Source organism: Chiloscyllium punctatum, chromosome 17, assembly GCF_047496795.1.
Source record: "Chiloscyllium punctatum isolate Juve2018m chromosome 17, sChiPun1.3, whole genome shotgun sequence".
NCBI classification, from domain to species: domain Eukaryota; kingdom Metazoa; phylum Chordata; class Chondrichthyes; order Orectolobiformes; family Hemiscylliidae; genus Chiloscyllium; species Chiloscyllium punctatum.
In genome coordinates, this window is record NC_092755.1 from 22,005,344 (window position 1) to 22,021,150 (window position 15,807).

Consider the following 15,807-nt stretch of genomic DNA (forward strand, 5'->3'; position numbering starts at 1 on the left):
CTCGCCCCCGGTCTCTCTCACCCCCGGTCTCTCTCGCCCCCGGTCTCTCTCGTCCCCGGTCTCTCTCTCTCACCCCCGTCTCTCTCTCACCTCTGGTCTCTCTCGCCCCCGGTCTCTCTCGCCCCCGGTATCTCTCACCCCCGGTCTCTCTCGCCCCCGGTCTCTCTCGCCCCCGGTCTCTCCCTCTCACCCCCGGTCTCTCTCGCACCCGGTCTCTCTCGCCCCCGGTCTCTCTCGCCCCCGGTGTCTCTCACCCCCGGTCTCTCTCTCACCGCTGGTCTCTCTCGCCCCCGGTCTCTCTCGCCCCCGGTCTCTCTTGCCATCCATCTCTCTCTCGCCGCTCCCAGTCTCTCGTCACCCCTGGGTCTCTCTCCACCCCAATCTATCTTGCCCCAGTGTCTTTTGCCCCCCCGGTCTCTCTTGCCTCCCCCGGTCTCTCTTCGCTCCTGGTCTCTCTCTCTCGCCCCCGGTTTCGCTCACCCCTGGTCTCTTGTCATCCCCGGGTCTCTCTTGACCCCGGTCTCTGACCCCTCACTCCCTTGCCCCCGGTCTCTAGTGTCGCCCCCAGTCTCTCGTCGCCCCTGATCACTCGTCATCCCCGGTCTCTCACCCCGGTCACCATCTCGCCACGGTCACACTCACACTCCCAGTCTGTCTCATCGCCCCAGTCTCTCTTGTCAACCCCTCTCTCTTGCCCCCTCGGTTTCTCATCACCGCTGTTCTCACGCTCGAGGTCTCTCTCGCTCCCGGTCTCTCATCACCCCCGTTCTCTTGCGCCCCGGTTGCTCTCAGCCCCCCCTTGTCTCTCGTCACTCCTGGTCTCTCTCGCCCCCCGGTCTGTCTCACCCCCAGTCTCTCTCACCCCCGCTCTCTCGCCCCCCGGTCTCTCTCGCCCCCAGTCTCTCTCACCCCCTCTCTCTCACCCCCCGGTCTCTCTCGTCCCAAGTCTCTCTCCTCCCCTCGCCACCGTCTCTTGTCGCCTCTGGTCTCTCTCGCGTCTGGTTTCTCTCGTTGCCCCTGATCTCTTGTCAACCCCGGTCTCTCACTCCTGAACTTTCTCGCGTCCAGTCTCTCTCGACGCCCCCGGTCTCTCTCTCGCCCCCTGTCTCTCTTTTGCGACAGTCTCTCTTTCGCCCCCGGTCTGTCTCGTCACCCCCCCGTCTCTCTCTTCACCCCCCATCTCTCTCTTCACCCCATGTCTCTCTCTTCACCCCATGTCTCTCTCTCTCTCACCGCGGTTTCTCTCATCACCACCAGTCTTTCCCGTCGCCCCCGGTCGCTCTCGTCGCCCCCGATTTCTCTTGCTCCCCGGACTCTCACGTCACCCCCGGTCTCTGACTCTCTCGGCCCTGGACTCTCACGTCACCCCCGGTCTCTGTCTCTCTCGGCTCCGGTCTCTCGCGTCGCCCCCCCCCACCGGGTACCTCTCGTTGCCCATGGTCTCTCTCGTCACCCCCGGTCTCTCTCGCGCCACCAGGTCTCTCTCACCCCACGGTTTCTCGCCCTGGTTTCTCTCGTTGCCCCCGGTCTCTTTCACCCTCTGGTCTCTAATCAGCCCCGGTCTCAGGTCACCCCTGGTCTCTCGCCCCCGATCTCTCTCGTCCTGGGTCTCTCTTGTCACTCCTTCTCTCTCGTCCCCAGTCTTTCTTGCCCCCGGCCACTGACTCACACCCGGCCTGTCTCGCACCCAGTCTCTCTCGCTCCCCCCATCTCTCTCGCCCCCGGTCTCTCTTGTTGCCCCCAGTCTCTCGTCACCCCCAGCATCTCGCCCTCGATCTCACTCGCACCTGGCCTCACTCGCTCCCCACTCTCTCACGCCTCCGGTCTCTCTCTCACCGCTGGTCTCTCTCTCCCTCGGTCTCTCTTGCCTCCGGTCTCTCTCTTGCCCCCGGTCTCTCTCACCCCTGGTCTCTCTTGCCCCCGGTCTCTCTCTTGCCCCCGGTCTCTCTCTCGCCCCCGGTCTCTCTCTCCCTCGGTCTCTCTCGCCTCCGGTCTCTCTCTTGCCCCCGTTCTCTCTTGCCCCCGGTCTCTCTCACCTCCAGTCTCTCTCTTGCCCCCGGTCTCTCTCGTCCCCGGTCTCTCTCTCCCTCGGTCTCTCTTGCCTCCGGTCTCGCTCTTGCCCCCGGTCTCTCTCGCCCCCGGTCTCTCTCTCCCTCGGTCTCTCTTGCCTGCGGTCTCTCTCTTGCCTCCGGTCTCTCTCTCCCTCGGTCTCTCTCGCCTCCGGTCTCTCTCTTGCCCCCGGTCTCTCTCGCCTCCGGTCTCTCTCTTGCCACCGTTCTCTCTCGCCCCCGGTCCCCCTTGCCCTCCCAGTCCCTGTCGTCACTCCAGGTCACTCTCGTCACCCCCAGTCTCTCTCTTCACCCCATGTCTCTCTTGACCCCGGTCTCTCTTGCCCCCGGTATCTCTCTTCCCCCGGTCTCTTTTGCCCCCGTTATCTCTCTCACCCGGTCTCTTGTCACTCCCTGTGTCTCACCTCCTGTCTCTCTTGCCCCCGGTCTCTCTTTCCCCCAGTCTCTCACGCCTCCAGTCTCTCTCTTGCCCCCGGTCTCTCTCGCCTCCGGTCTCTCTCTCACCGCTGGTCTCTCTCCCTCGGTCTCTCTTGCCTCCGGTCTCTCTCTTGCCCCCGGTCTCTCTCACCCCTGGTCTCTCTTGCCCCCGGTCTCTCTCTTGCCCCCGGTCTCTCTCTCGCCCCCGGTCTCTCTCTCCCTCGGTCTCTCTCGCCTCCGGTCTCTCTCTTGCCCCCGTTCTCTCTTGCCCCCGGTCTCTCTCGCCTCCAGTCTCTCTCTTGCCCCCGGTCTCTCTCGTCTCCGGTCTCTCTCTCCCTCGGTCTCTCTTGCCTCCGGTCTCTCTCTTGCCCCCGGTCTCTATCGCCCCCGGTCTCTCTCTCCCTCGGTCTCTCTTGCCTGCGGTCTCTCTCTTGCCTCCGGTCTCTCTCTTGCCTCCGGTCTCTCTCTCCCTCGGTCTCTCTCGCCTCCGGTCTCTCTCTTGCCTCCGGTCTCTCTCTCCCTCGGTCTCTCTCTCGCCCCCAGTCTCTCTCTCCCTCGGTCTCTCTCGCCTCCGGTCTCTCTCTTGCCCCCGGTCTCTCTCGCCTCCGGTCTCTCTCTCCCTCGGTCTCTCTCTCGCCTCCAGTCTCTCTCTCCCTCAGTCTCTCTCGCCTCTGGTCTCTCTCTTGCCCCCGGTCTCTCTCGCCTCCGGTCTCTCTCTTGCCACCGTTCTCTCTCGCCTCCGGTCTCTCTCTTGCCCCCGGTCTCTCTCGCCTCCGGTCTCTCTCTTGCCCCCGGTCTCTCTCTTGACCCCTGTATCTCTCTCCCTCGGTCTCTCTTGCCCCCGGTCTCTCTTGCCCCCGGTCTCTCTCGTCTCCGGTCTCTCTCTTGCCCCCGGACACTCTCGCCCCCGGTCTCTCTCATCCCAGTATCTCTCGTCATCCCCTTTCTCTTGCCCCCGGTCTCTCTTGTCACCCCTGGTCTATTGTCACCCCCGATGTCTCGCCCCCAGTCTCTCTCGCACCTGGTCTCTCTTGCCTCCAGTCTCTCTCACCCTCCTGGTCTCTGTCGTCACACCCAGCCACTCTCGTCACCCCCAGTCTCTCTCGTCCTCGGTCTCTCTCATTGCCGCCGGACTCTTGTCACTCCCTCTCTCTCTCTCTCGTCCCAGTCTCTCTCGTCACCGCCGGTCTTTCCCATCGCCCCCATTCTCTCACGTCGCCCCCGATCTCTCTCGCCCCTGAACTCTCTCGTCCCCGATCTCTCACGTCGCCCCCGTTCTCTCACGTCGCCCCCGATCTCTCTCGCCCCCGATCACTCTCGCCCCTGGACTCTCTCGTCCCCGATCTCTCACATCGCCCCCGTTCTCTCACGTCGCCCCAGATCTCTCCCGCTCCCGGTCTCTCTCGCCCCTGGACTCTCTCGTCCCCGTTCTCTCACGTCGTCCCCGGTCTCTCGTCGCCCCCGATCTCTCTCGCCCCCGATCACTCTCGCCCCTGGACTCTCTCTACCCGGTCTCTCTCGTTGCTCCCGGTATCTCTCGCCCCCGGATTTTCTCGCCCCCGGACTCTCTCGCCCCTGGTCTCTGTCTCGCCCCCGGTCTCTCTCGCCCCTGGTCACTCTCTTTGCCACCCCGGTCTCTCTCGCCCCCAATCTCTCTCGCCCCCGGTCTCTCTCTTTGCCCCCCCAGTCTCTCTCTCGCCCCCGGTCTCTCTCTTTGCCCCTCACCCCCGGTCTCTCTCACCCTGGTCACTTTCTTTGCCCGCCCCGGTCTCTCTCGCCCCTGGTCACTTTCTTTGCCCCCCCCGGTCTCTCTTGCCGCCCCCGGGATCTCTCGACCACGGTCGCTCTCTTTGCCCCCCCCAGTCTCTCTCACCCCCGGTCTCTCTCTTTGCCCCCCCCCAGTCTCTCTCACCCCCAGTCTCTCTCGCCCCCGGTGTCTCTCTTTGCCCCCCACCCCCAGTCTCTCTCACCCCAGTCTCTCTCCTTGCCCCCCCCGTTCTCTCTCACCCCCGGTCTCTCTCTTTATCCCCCCCCAGTCTCACTCACCCCCGGTCTCTCTCTTTATCCCCCCCCCCCCAGTCTCTCTCACCCCCGGTCTCTCTCTTTATCCCCCCCCCCAGTCTCTCTCACCCCGGTCTCTCTCACCCACGGTGTCTGTTGCCACCCCAGTCTCTCTCTTTGCCCCCGCGGTCTCTCTCACCCCCGGTCTCTTTCGCCACCCCCGTTTTCTATCTCGCCGCCCCTGGTCTCTCTCACCCCTGGTCTCTCTCTTTGTCCCCCTGGTCTCTATCACCCACAGACTCTCTCGCCGCCCCCGGTCTCTCTCACCCCCGGTCTCTCTCTTTTCCCCCCTGGTCTCTCTCGCCCCCGGTCTCTCTCGCCCCCGGTCTCTTTCGCCACCCCCGTTCTCTATCTCGCCGCCCCTGGTCTGTCTCACCCCTGGTCTCTCTCTTTGCCCCCCCCCCCCGGTCTCTCTCACCCCCGGTCTCTCTCTTTGCCCCCCTGGTCTCTCTCGCCCCTGGTCTCTCTCACCCCTGGTCTCTCTCGCCGCCCCCGGTCTCTCTCGCACCCCCCCCGGTCTCTCTCGCCCCTGGTCTCTCTCTGCCCCCCGTACCGGTCTCTCTCGCCCCTGGTCTCTCTCTTTGCACCCCCCGGTCTCTCTCGACCCCGGTCTCTCTCTTTGCATCCCCCGGTCTCTCTCGCCCCCAGTCTCTCTCGCCCCCCCCAGTCTCTCTCGCCCCCCCCGGTCTCTCTCGCCACCCCCTGGTCTCTCTCACCCCCCCGGTGTCTCTCGCTCCCGGTCTCTCTCGCCCCCGGTCTCTCTCGCTCCAGTTCTCTCTCTCCCCCGGTCTCTCTCGCCACCCCCCCTCGGTGTCTCTTGCCACCCCAGTCTCTCTCTTTGCCCCCGCGGTCTCTCTCACCCCCGGTCTCTTTCGCCACCCCCGTTCTCTATCTCACCGCCCCTGGTCTCTCTCACCCCCGGTCTCTCTCTTTGTCCCACTGGTCTCTCTCACCCCCAGTCTCTCTCGCCGCCCACAGTCTCTCTCACCCCCGGTCTCTCTTTTCCCCCCTGGTCTCTCTCACCCGCGGTCTCTCTCACCCCCGGTCTCTTTCGTCACCCCCGTTCTCTCTCTCGCCGCTCCCGGTCCCTCTCACCCCCGGTCTCTCTCTTTGACCCCCTGGTCTCTCTCGGCCCCGGTGTCTCTCGCCTCCATACTCTCTCTTTTCCCCTTGGTCTCTATTGTCACTGGTCTCTCTCGCACCCCGGTCTCTCTCTTTGTCCCCCTGGTCTCGATCAACCCCATTCTCTCTCTTTGTCCCCCCCGGTCTCTCTCTCTGCACCCCGGTCTCACTCGCCCCCGGTCTTATTTTTCCCCCCGGTCTCTCTTGCCCCCGGTCTCTCTCTTTGCCCCCTGGTCTCTATTGTCCCTGGTCTCTCTCGCCCCCCGGTCTCTCTCTTTGCTCCCTTGGTCTCTCTCGGCCCCAGTCTCTCTCAATTCCACCCCGGTCTCTCTTGCTCCCCATCGCTCTCGCCCCCGTTCTCACTCACCCCCGGTCTGTCTCTTATAACCCCGGCCTCTCTCGCCACCCCCGGTCTCTCTCACCCCCGGTCTCTCTCACCCCCGGTCTCTCTCACCCCCAGTCTCTCTCGCCCCCGGTCTCTCTCGCTGCCCCCCCGGTCTCTCTCGCTCTGAGCCTTTCTCGCCGCCCCCTGTCTTTCTCGCCCCCGGTCTCTCTCGCCTCCAATCTCTCTCTTTGCCCCCTTGGTCTCTCTCACCCCCGGTCTCTCTCTTTGCCCCCCCGCTCTCTCTTGCCCTCGGTCTCTCTCTTTGACCCCTCGATCTCTCTCGCCCCCGGTCTCTCTCTTTGCCCCCCTCGGTCTCTCTCACCCCCAGTCTCTCTTGCCACCCCCAGTCTCTCTCGCCGCCCCCCGTTCTCTCTCGCCCCCAGTCTCTTCCTTGCGCCTGGTCTCTCTCTTTGCCCCCCCCTCCAGTCTCTCTCACCCCCAGTCTCTCTTGCCGCCCCCAGTCTCTCTCACCCCCGGTCTCTCTCTTTGCCCCCCCCGGTCTCTCTCACCCCCGGTCTCTCTCTTTGCCCCCCTGGTCTCTCTCGCCACTGGTCTCTCTCACCCCTGGTCTCTCTCGCCCCCCCCCCTCGGTGTTTCTTCGCTCCCGGTCTCTCTCTTTGCCCCCGCGGTCTCTCTCGCCCCTGGTCTCTCTCGCCCCTGGTCTCTCTCACCGCCCCCGGTCTCTCTCGCACCCCCCCGGTCTCTCTCGCCCCTGGTCTCTCTCTCACCCCCCACCCCGGTCTCTCTCGCCCCTGGTCTCTCTCTTTGCACCCCCCGGTCTCTCTCGACCACGGTCTCTCTCTTTGCACCCCCCGGTCTCTCTCGCCCCCAGTCTCTCTCGCCCCCCACAGTCTCTCTCGCCCCACCCCCGGTCTCTCTCGCCACCCCCCCGGTCTCTCTCACCCCCCCGGTGTCTCTCGCACCCGGTCTCTCTCGCCCCCGGTCTCTCTCGCTCCCGTTCTCTCTCGCCCCCGGTCTCTCTCGCCCCCCCCCCCCTCAGTGTCTCTCGCTCCCGGTCTCTCTCTTTGCCCCCCCGGTCTCTCTCGCCCCTGTTCTCTCTCGCCCCGGTCTCTCTCGCCGCCCCCGGTCTCTCTCGCTCCGAGCCTTTCTCGCACCCACCGGTCTCTCTCCCCCACACCCCCCCGGTCTCTCTCGACCCCGGTCTCTCTCTTTGCACCCCCCCCGGTCTCTCTCGCCCCCAGTCTCTCTCTTTGCCCCCCACCCCCGGTCTCTCTCACCCCCGTCTCTCTCCTTGCCCCCCGATCTCTCTCGCCCCCGTCTCTCTCCTTGCCACCCCCGGACTCTCTCACCCCCGGTCTCTCTCGCCCCTGTTGTCTTTTGCCACCCCAGTCTCTCTCTTTGCCCCCCCGGTCTCTCTCTTTGTCCCCACGGTCTCTCTCTCGCCCCTGGTCTTCTCGTCCCCTGTCTCTCTCACCACTGGGCTCGCTCGCCCCCGGTCTCTCTCTCTCACCTCCGGACTCTCTCACCCCCGGTCTCTCTCACACCCGATCTCTCTCACCCCCGGTCTCTCTCGCCCCCGTCTCTCTCCTTGCCCCTCCCGGTCTCTCTCACCGCCGGACTCTCTCGCCCCTGTTGTCTTTTGCCACCCCAGTCTCTCTCTTTGCCCCCCCCGGTCTCTCTCTTTGCCCCCCGGTCTCTCTCTCGCCCTTGGTCTTCTCGTCCCCTGTCTCTCTCACCACTGGGCTCGCTCGCCCCCGGTCTCTCTCTCTCACCTCCGGACTCTCTCACCCCCGGTCTTTCTCACACCCGATCTCTCTCACCCCCGGTCTCTCTCGCCCCCGTCTCTCTCCTTGCCCCCCCCGGTCTCTCTCACCGCCGGTCTCTCTCTTTGCCCCCCCGGGCCTCTCTCACCCCCGGTCTCTCTCGCCCCTGTTGTCTTTTGCCACCCCAGTCTCTCTCTTTGCACCCCCGGTCTCTCTCTTTGCCCCCCCCCGGTCTCTCTCGCTCCCTCTCTCTCTCGCCCCCGGTCTCACTCACCCCCGGTCTCTCTCGTCCCCGGTCTCTCTCACCCCCGGTCTCTCTCACCCCCGGTCTCTCTCTCTCACCCCCGGTCTCTCTCTCGTTCCCAGTCTCTCTCTCTCACCCCCGGTCTCTCTCACCCCCGGTCTCTCTCGCCACTCCGGTCTCTCTCGTCCCTGATCTCTCTCGCCTCCGGTCTCTCTCGCCTCCGGTCTCTCTCGTCCCTGATCTCTCTCGACACCCCGGTCTTTCTCGTCCCCGGTCTTTCTCATCACCCCAGGTGCCTCTCATCGCCGGTCTCTCTCCCCCACCAGTCTCTCATCGGTCCCGGTCTCTTGGCACCCCTGGTCACTCTCACCCCCAATGTGTCTCGTCATCCCCTTTCTCTCACCACCACGGTCTCTCTCAATCCCGGTCTCTCTCGCCTCCGGTCTCTCTCGCCTCCAGTCTCTCTCGTCCCTGATCTCTCTCGCCTCCGGTCTCTCTCATCCCTGATCTCTCTTGCCCCCGGTCTCTCTCGCCCCCAGTCTCTCTCGCCACCCCGGTCTCTCCTGTTGGACCTGGTCTCTCATGTCCCCGGTCTCTCTTCGTCCCCCCGGTCTCTCACTCACCCCCAATCTTTCTCGTCGCCAGTCTCCCACCCCCAACAGTCTCTTGTCGGCCCTGGTCTCTCTCTCTCACCCCCGGTCTCTCTCGCCACCCCGGTCTCTCTCACCCCCGGTCTCTCTCGCCACCCCGGTCTCTCTCACCCCCCCGGTCTCTCTCGCCCCCGGTCTCTCTCGCCACCCCGGTCTCTCTCACCCCCGGTCTCTCTCGCCACCCCGGTCTCTCTCACCCCCGGGCTCTCTCGCCACCGGTGTCTCTCTTTGCCCCCCACCCCCGGTCTCTCTCCCCCCGGTCTCTCTCTTTATCCCCCCCAGTCTCTCTCGCCCCCAGTCTCTCTCACCTCCGGTGTCTCTCTTTGCCCCCCACCCCCGGTCTCTCTCACCCACGTCTCTCTCCTTGCCCCCCCGTTCTCTCTCACCCCCGGTCTCTCTCTTTATCCCCCCCCAGTCTCTCTCACCCCCGGTCTCTCTCTTTATCCCCCCCAGTCTCTCACCCCTGGTCTCTCTCTTTATCCCCCCCAAGTCTCTCTAACCCCCGGTCTCTCTCACCCCCGGTGTCTCTTGCCACCCCAGTTTCTCTCTTTGCCCCGCGGTCTCTCTCACCCCCGGTCTCTTTCACCACCCCTGTTCTCTATCTCGCCGCCCTGGTCTTTCTCACCCCCGGTCTCTCTCTCTGTCCCCCCGGTCTCTCTCTTGGTCCCCCCGGTCTCTCTTGCCCCCGTTCTCTCTCTCTGTCCCCCCCTGGTCTCTCTCTTTGCACCCCGGTCTCTCTCGCCCCCGGTCTTCTTTTCCCCCCCCCGGGTCTCTCTTGCCCCCGGTCTCTCTCTTTGCCCCCCGGTCTCTATTGTCCCTGGTCTCTCTCGCCCCCCGATCTCTCTCTTTGCCCCCTTGGACTCTCTCGCCCCCGGTCTCTCTCTTTGCCCCCCTGGTCTCTCATCCCCCGGTCACTCTCTTTGCCCCCCTGGTCTCTCTCGCCCCCGGTCTCTCTCTTTGCCCCCCTGGTCTCTCTCGCCCCCGGTCTCTCTCTTTGCCCCCCTCGGTCTCTCTCGCCCCCCGGTCTCTCTCTTTGCCCCACTGTTCTCTCTCACCCCCGGTCTGTCCCTTTGAACCCCGGTCTCTCTCGCCACCCCCCGGTCTCTCTCGCCCCTGGTCTCTCCCGCCCCCGGTCTCTCGCCCCCCGGTCTCTCTCGCCCCCGGTCTCTCTCGCCCCCGGTCTCTCTCGTCCCTGGTCTCTCTCACCCCCGGTCTCTCTCGCCCCCGGTCACTCTCGCTGCCCCCCGGTCTCTCTCACTCCGAGCCTTTCTCGCCCCCGCGGTCTCTCTCGCCCCCGTCTGTCTCCTTGCCCCCCCCGGTCTCTCACCCCCGGTCTCTCTCGACCCTGTTGTCTTTTGCCACCCCCGGCTCTCTCTTTGCCCCCCCAGTCTCTCTCTTGCCCCTGGTCTCTCTCGTCCCCTGCCTCTCTCACAGCTGGACTCGCTCGCCCCCAGTCTCTCTCTCTCTCGCTCCCGGTGTCTCTCACCCCCGGTCTCTCTCACACCCGATCTCTCTCACCCCCGGTCTCTCTCGCCCCCGTCTCTCTCCTTGCCCCCCCCGGTCTCTCTCACCGCCGGTCTTCTCTTTGCCCCCCCGGTCTCTCTCACCGCCGGTCTCTCTCTTTGCCCCCCCAGTCTCTCTCACCCCCAGTCTCTCTCGCCCCCGGTCTCTCTCTTTGCCCCCCCGCTCTCTCTTGCCCCCGGTCTCTCTCTTTGACCCCTCGATCTCTCTCGCCCCCGGTCTCTCTCTTTGCCCCCCTCGGTCTCTCTCACCCCCAGTCTCTCTTGCCACCCACAGTCTCTCTCGCCGCCCCCGTTCTCTCTCACCCCCGGTCTCTCTCTTTGCCCCCCCCGGTCTCTCTCACCCCCGGTCTCTCTCTTTGCCCCCCTGGTCTCTCTCGCCCCTGGTCTCTCTCACACCTGGTCTCTCTCGCCCCCCCCCCCCTCGGTGTCTCTCGCTCCCGGTCTCTCTCTTTGCCCCCGTGGTCTCTCTCGCCCCTGGTCTCTCTCGCCCCTGGACTCTCTCACCGCCCCCGGTCTCTCTTGCACCCCACCTGTCTCTCTCGCCCCTGGTCTCTCTCTCCCCCCCCTCCCTCGGTGTCTCTTGCCACCCCAGTCTCTCTCTTTGCCCCCGCGGTCTCTCTCACCCCCGGTCTCTTTCGCCACCCCCATTCTCTATCTCACCGCCCCTGGTCTCTCTCACCCCCGGTCTCTCTCTTTGTCCCCCTAGTCTCTCTCACCCCCAGTCTCTCTCGCCGCCCCCAGTCTCTCTCACCCCCGGTCTCTCTTTTCCCCCCTGGTCTCTCTCACCCACGGTCTCTCTCACCCCCGGTCTCTTTCGTCACCCCCGTTCTCTATCTCGCCGCCCCCGGTCCCTCTCACCCCCGGTCTCTCTCTTTGACCCCCTGGTCTCTCTCGGCCCCGGTGTCTCTCGCCTCCAATCTCTCTCTTTGCCCCCTTGGTCTCTATTGTCCCTGGTCTCTCTCGCCCCCCGGTCTCTCTCTTTGTCCCCCTGGTCTCGATCAACCCCATTCTCTCTCTTTGTCCCCCCCGGTCTCTCTCTCTGCACCCCGGTCTCACTCGCCCCCGGTCTTTTTTTTCCCCCCAGTCTCTCTTGCCCCCGGTCTCTCTCTTTGCCCCCTGGTCTCTATTGTCCCTGGTCTCTCTCGCCCCCCGGTCTCTCTCTTTGCCCACTTGGTCTCTCTCTGCCCCAGTCTCTCTCTTTTCCACCCTGGTCTCTCTTGCTCCCCATCGCTCTCGCCCCCGTTCTCTCTCACCCCCGGTCTGTCTCTTTAAACCCCGGCCTCTCTCGCCACCCCCGGTCTCTCTCACCCCCGGTCTCTCTCACCCCCGGTCTCTCTCACCCCCAGTCTCTCTCGCCCCCGGTCTCTCTCGCTGCCCTCCCGGTCTCTCTCGCTCTGAGCCTTTCTCGCCGCCCCCTGTCTTTCTCGCCCCCGGTCTCTCTCGCATCCAATCTCTCTCTTTGCCCCCTTGGTCTCTCTCACCCACGGTCTCTCTCTTTGCCCCCCCGCTCTCTCTTGCCCTCGGTCTCTCTCTTTGACCCCTCGATCTCTCTCGCCCCCGGTCTCTCTCTTTGTCCCCCTCGGTCTCTCTCACCCCCAGTCTCTCTTGCCACCCCCAGTCTCTCTCGCCGCCCCCCGTTCTCTCTCGCCCCCGGTCTCTTTCTTGCGCCTGGTCTCTCTCTTTGCCCCCCCCTCCAGTCTCTCTCACCCCCAGTCTCTCTTGCCGCCCCCAGTCTCTCTCGCCGCCCCCGTTCTCTCTCACCCCCGGTCTCTCTCTTTGCCCCCCCCGGTCTCTCTCACCCCCGGTCTCTCTCTTTGCCCCCCTGGTCTCTCTCGCCCCTGGTCTCTCTCACCCCTGGTCTCTATCGCCCCCCCCCTCGGTGTTGCTCGCTCCCGGTCTCTCTCTTTGCCCCCGCGGTCTCTCTCGCCCCTGGTCTCTCTCGCCCCTGGTCTCTCTCACCGCCCCCGGTCTCTCTCGCACCCCCCCGGTCTCTCTCGCCCCTGGTCTCTCTCTCCCCCCCCACCCCGGTCTCTCTCGCCCCTGGTCTCTCTCTTTGCACCCCCCGGTCTCTCTCGACCACGGTCTCTCTCTTTGCACCCCCCGGTCTCTCTCGCCCCCAGTCTCTCTCGCCCCCCACAATCTCTCACGCCCCACCCCCGGTCTCTCTCGCCACCCCCCCGGTCTCTCTCACCCCCCCGGTGTCTCTCGCCCCCGGTCTCTCTCGCTCCCGTTCTCTCTCGCCTACGGTCTCTCTCGCCCCCCCCCCTCAGTGTCTCTCGCTCCCGGTCTCTCTCTTTGCCCCCCCCGGTCTCTCTCGCCCCTGGTCTCTCTCGCCCCGGTCTCCGTCGCCGCCCCCGGTCTCTCTCGCTCCGAGCCTTTCTCGCACCCACCGGTCTCTCTCCCCCACACCCCCTCGGTCTCTCTCGACCCCGGTCTCTCTCTTTGCCCCCCCCCCCGGTCTCTCTCGCCCCCGGTCTCTCTCTCTCTTTGCCCCCCACCCCCGGTCTCTCTCACCCCCGTCTCTCTCCTTGCCCCCCCCGGTCTCTCTCGCCCCCGGTCTCTCTCCTTGCCACCCCTGGACTCTCTCACCCCCGGTCTCTCTCGCCCCTGTTGTCTTTTGCCACCCCAGTCTCTCTCTTTGCCCCCCGGTCTCTCTCTTTGCCCCCACGGTCTCTCTCTCGCCCCTGGTCTTCTCGTCCCCTGTCTCTCTCACCACTGGGCTCGCTCGCCCCCGGTCTCTCTCTCTCACCTCCGGACTCTCTCACCCCCGGTCTCTCTCACACCCGATCTCTCTCACCCCCGGTCTCTCTCGCCCCCGTCTCTCTCCTTGCCCCCCCCGGTCTCTCTCACCGCCGGTCTCTCTCTTTGCCCCCCCGGGCCTCTCTCACCCCCGGTCTCTCTCGCCCCTGTTGTCTTTTGCCACCCCAGTCTCTCTCTTTGCCACCCCAGTCTCTCTCTTTGCCCCCCGGTCTCTCTCTTTGCCCCCACGGTCTCTCTCTCGCCCCTGGTCTTCTCGTCCCCTGTCTCTCTCACCACTGGGCTCGCTCGCCCCCGGTCTCTCTCTCTCACCTCCGGACTCTCTCACCCCCGGTCTCTCTCACACCCGATCTCTCTCACCCCCGGTCTCTCTCGCCCCCGTCTCTCTCCTTGCCCCCCCCGGTCTCTCTCACCGCCGGTCTCTCTCTTTGCCCCCGGGCCTCTCTCACCCCCGGTCTCTCTCGCCCCTGTTGTCTTTTGCCACCCCAGTCTCTCTCTTTGCCCCCCCGGTCTCTCTCTTTGCCCCACCCCGTTCTCTCTCGCTCCCTCTCTCTCTCGCCCCCGGTCTCTCACACCCCCAGTCTCTCTCGTCCCCGGTCTCTCTCACCCCCGGTCTCTCTCACCCCCGGTCTCTCTCTCTCACCCCCGGTCTCTCTCTCGTCCCTGGTCTCTCTCTCTCACCCCCGGTCTCTCTCACCCCCGGTCTCTCTCGCCACTCCGGTCTCTCTCACCCCCGGTCTCTCTCGCCCCCGGTCTCTCTCGTCCCCGGTCTCTCTCACCCCCAGTCTCTCTCGCTCCCGGTATCCGGGCTCTCTCATCCCCGGTCTCTCTCGTCCCCGGTCTCTCTCACCCCCGGTCTCTCTCGCCCCCGGTCTCTCTCACCCCCGGTCTCTCTCTCTCACCCCCGGTCTCGCTCGCTCCCGGTCTCTCTCGACCCCCGGGTCTCTCTCTCGCCCCCGGTCTCTCTCTCACCCCCGGTCTCTCTCTCGCCCACGGTCTCTCTCATCACCCCCGGTCTCTCTCGCCCCCAGTCTCTCTCATCACCCCCGGTCTCTCTCTCGCCACCGGTCTCTCTCTCACCCCCGGTCTCTCTCTCGCCCCCGGTCTCTCTCTCGCCCCCGGTCTCTCTCTCACCCCCGGTCTCTCTCACCCCCGGTCTCTCTCTCGACCCCGGTCTCTCTCACCCCGGGTCTCTCTCTCTTACCCCCGGTCGCGCTCGTCCCCGGTCTCTCTCGTCCCCGGTCTCTCTTGCCCCTGGTCTCTCTCTCCCCTGGTCACTCTCTTTACCACCCCGGTCTCTCTCGCCCCCCAATCTCTCTCACCCCCAGTCTCTCTCGCCCCCGGTCTCTCTCGCCCCGGTCACTCTCTTTGCCCCCCCCAGTCTCTCCCGACCCCGGTCTCTCTCTTTGCCCCCCCCCGGTCTCTCTCTCGCCCCCGGTCTCTCTCGCCCCCGGTCTCTCTCTCGCCCGCGGTCTCTCTCGCCCCTGGTCTCTCTCGCCCCTGGTCACTCTCTTTGCCACACCGTTCTCTCTCGCCCCCAAATCTCTCTCACCCCCAGTCTCTCTCACCCCCAGTCTCTCTCGCCCCCGGTCTCTCTCGCCCCTGGTCTCTCTCTTTGCCACCCCACTCTTTCTTGCCCCCAGTCTCTCTCTTTGCCCCCCCGGGCTCTGTCGCCCCCGGTCTCTCACTTTGCCCCCCCCCCCCGGTCTCTCTCGCCCCCGGTCTCTCTCTTTGCACCCCCCAGTCTCTCTCGCTCCCGGTCTCTCTCTTTGCCCACCCCCCCCCGGTCTCTCTCTCGCCCCCGGTCTCTCTCGCCCCTGGTTACTCTCTTTGCCACCCCGGTCTCTCTCGTCCCCGGTCTCTCTCTCGTCCCCGGTCTTTCTCGTTCCCCGATCTCTCTCGTCCCCGGTCTTTCTCGTCCCCGGTCTCTCTCGCCCCTGGTCTCTCTCTTTGCCACCCCAGTCTCTCTTGCCCCCAGTCTCTCTCTTTGCCCCCCCCGGTCTCTGTCGCCCCCGGTCTCTCTCTTTGCCCCCCCCCAGTCTCTCTCGCCCCCGGTCTCTCTCTTTGCCCCCCCCGGTCTGTCTCTTTGCCCCCCCCGGTCTCTCTCTCTCACCCCCGGTCTCTATCGCTCCTGGTTACTCTCTTTGCCACCCCGGTCTCTCTCGTCCCCGGACTCTCTCTCGTCCCCGGTCTTTCTCGTCCCCGGTCTTTCTCGTCCCCAGACTCTCTCGCCCCCGATCTCTCTCGCCACCCCGGTCTCTCTCGTCCCCGGTCTCTCTCTCGTCCCCGGTCTCCCTCACTCCCGTTCTCTCTTGCCCCCTGTCTCTCTCTCGCCCCTGGTTTCTCTCTCACCCCTATTCTCTTTCTTGCTCCCGTTCTCTCTCTTGCCCCCGGTTTTTCTCTTGCCCCCGTTCTCTCTCTCACCCCCGGTCTCTCTCTCACTCCCGTTCTCTCTCGCCCCCAGTCTCTCTCTCGCCTCCAGTTTCTCTCTCACTCCCGTTCTCTCTCTTGCCCCTGGTTTCTCTCTCGCCCCCCGGTCTCTCTCTTGCCCCTGGTGTCTCTCTCGCCCCCAGTCTCTCTCTCGCCCCCAGTTTCTCTCTCACCCCCAGTCTCTCTCTCGTCCCCAGTCTCTCTCTCACCGCTGGTTTCTCTCTCACCCCCAATCTCTCTCTCGCCCCCGGTCTCTCTCTCACTCCCGTTCTCTCTCGCCCCCAGTCTCTCTCTCGCCCCCATTCTCTCTCTTGCCCCCAGTCTCTCTCTCACCCCTGGTTTCTCTCTCACCCCCAGTCTCTCTCTCGCCCCCACTCCCTCTCACCCCCGGTCTTTCTCTCACCCCCGGTCTCTCTCTCGCCCCC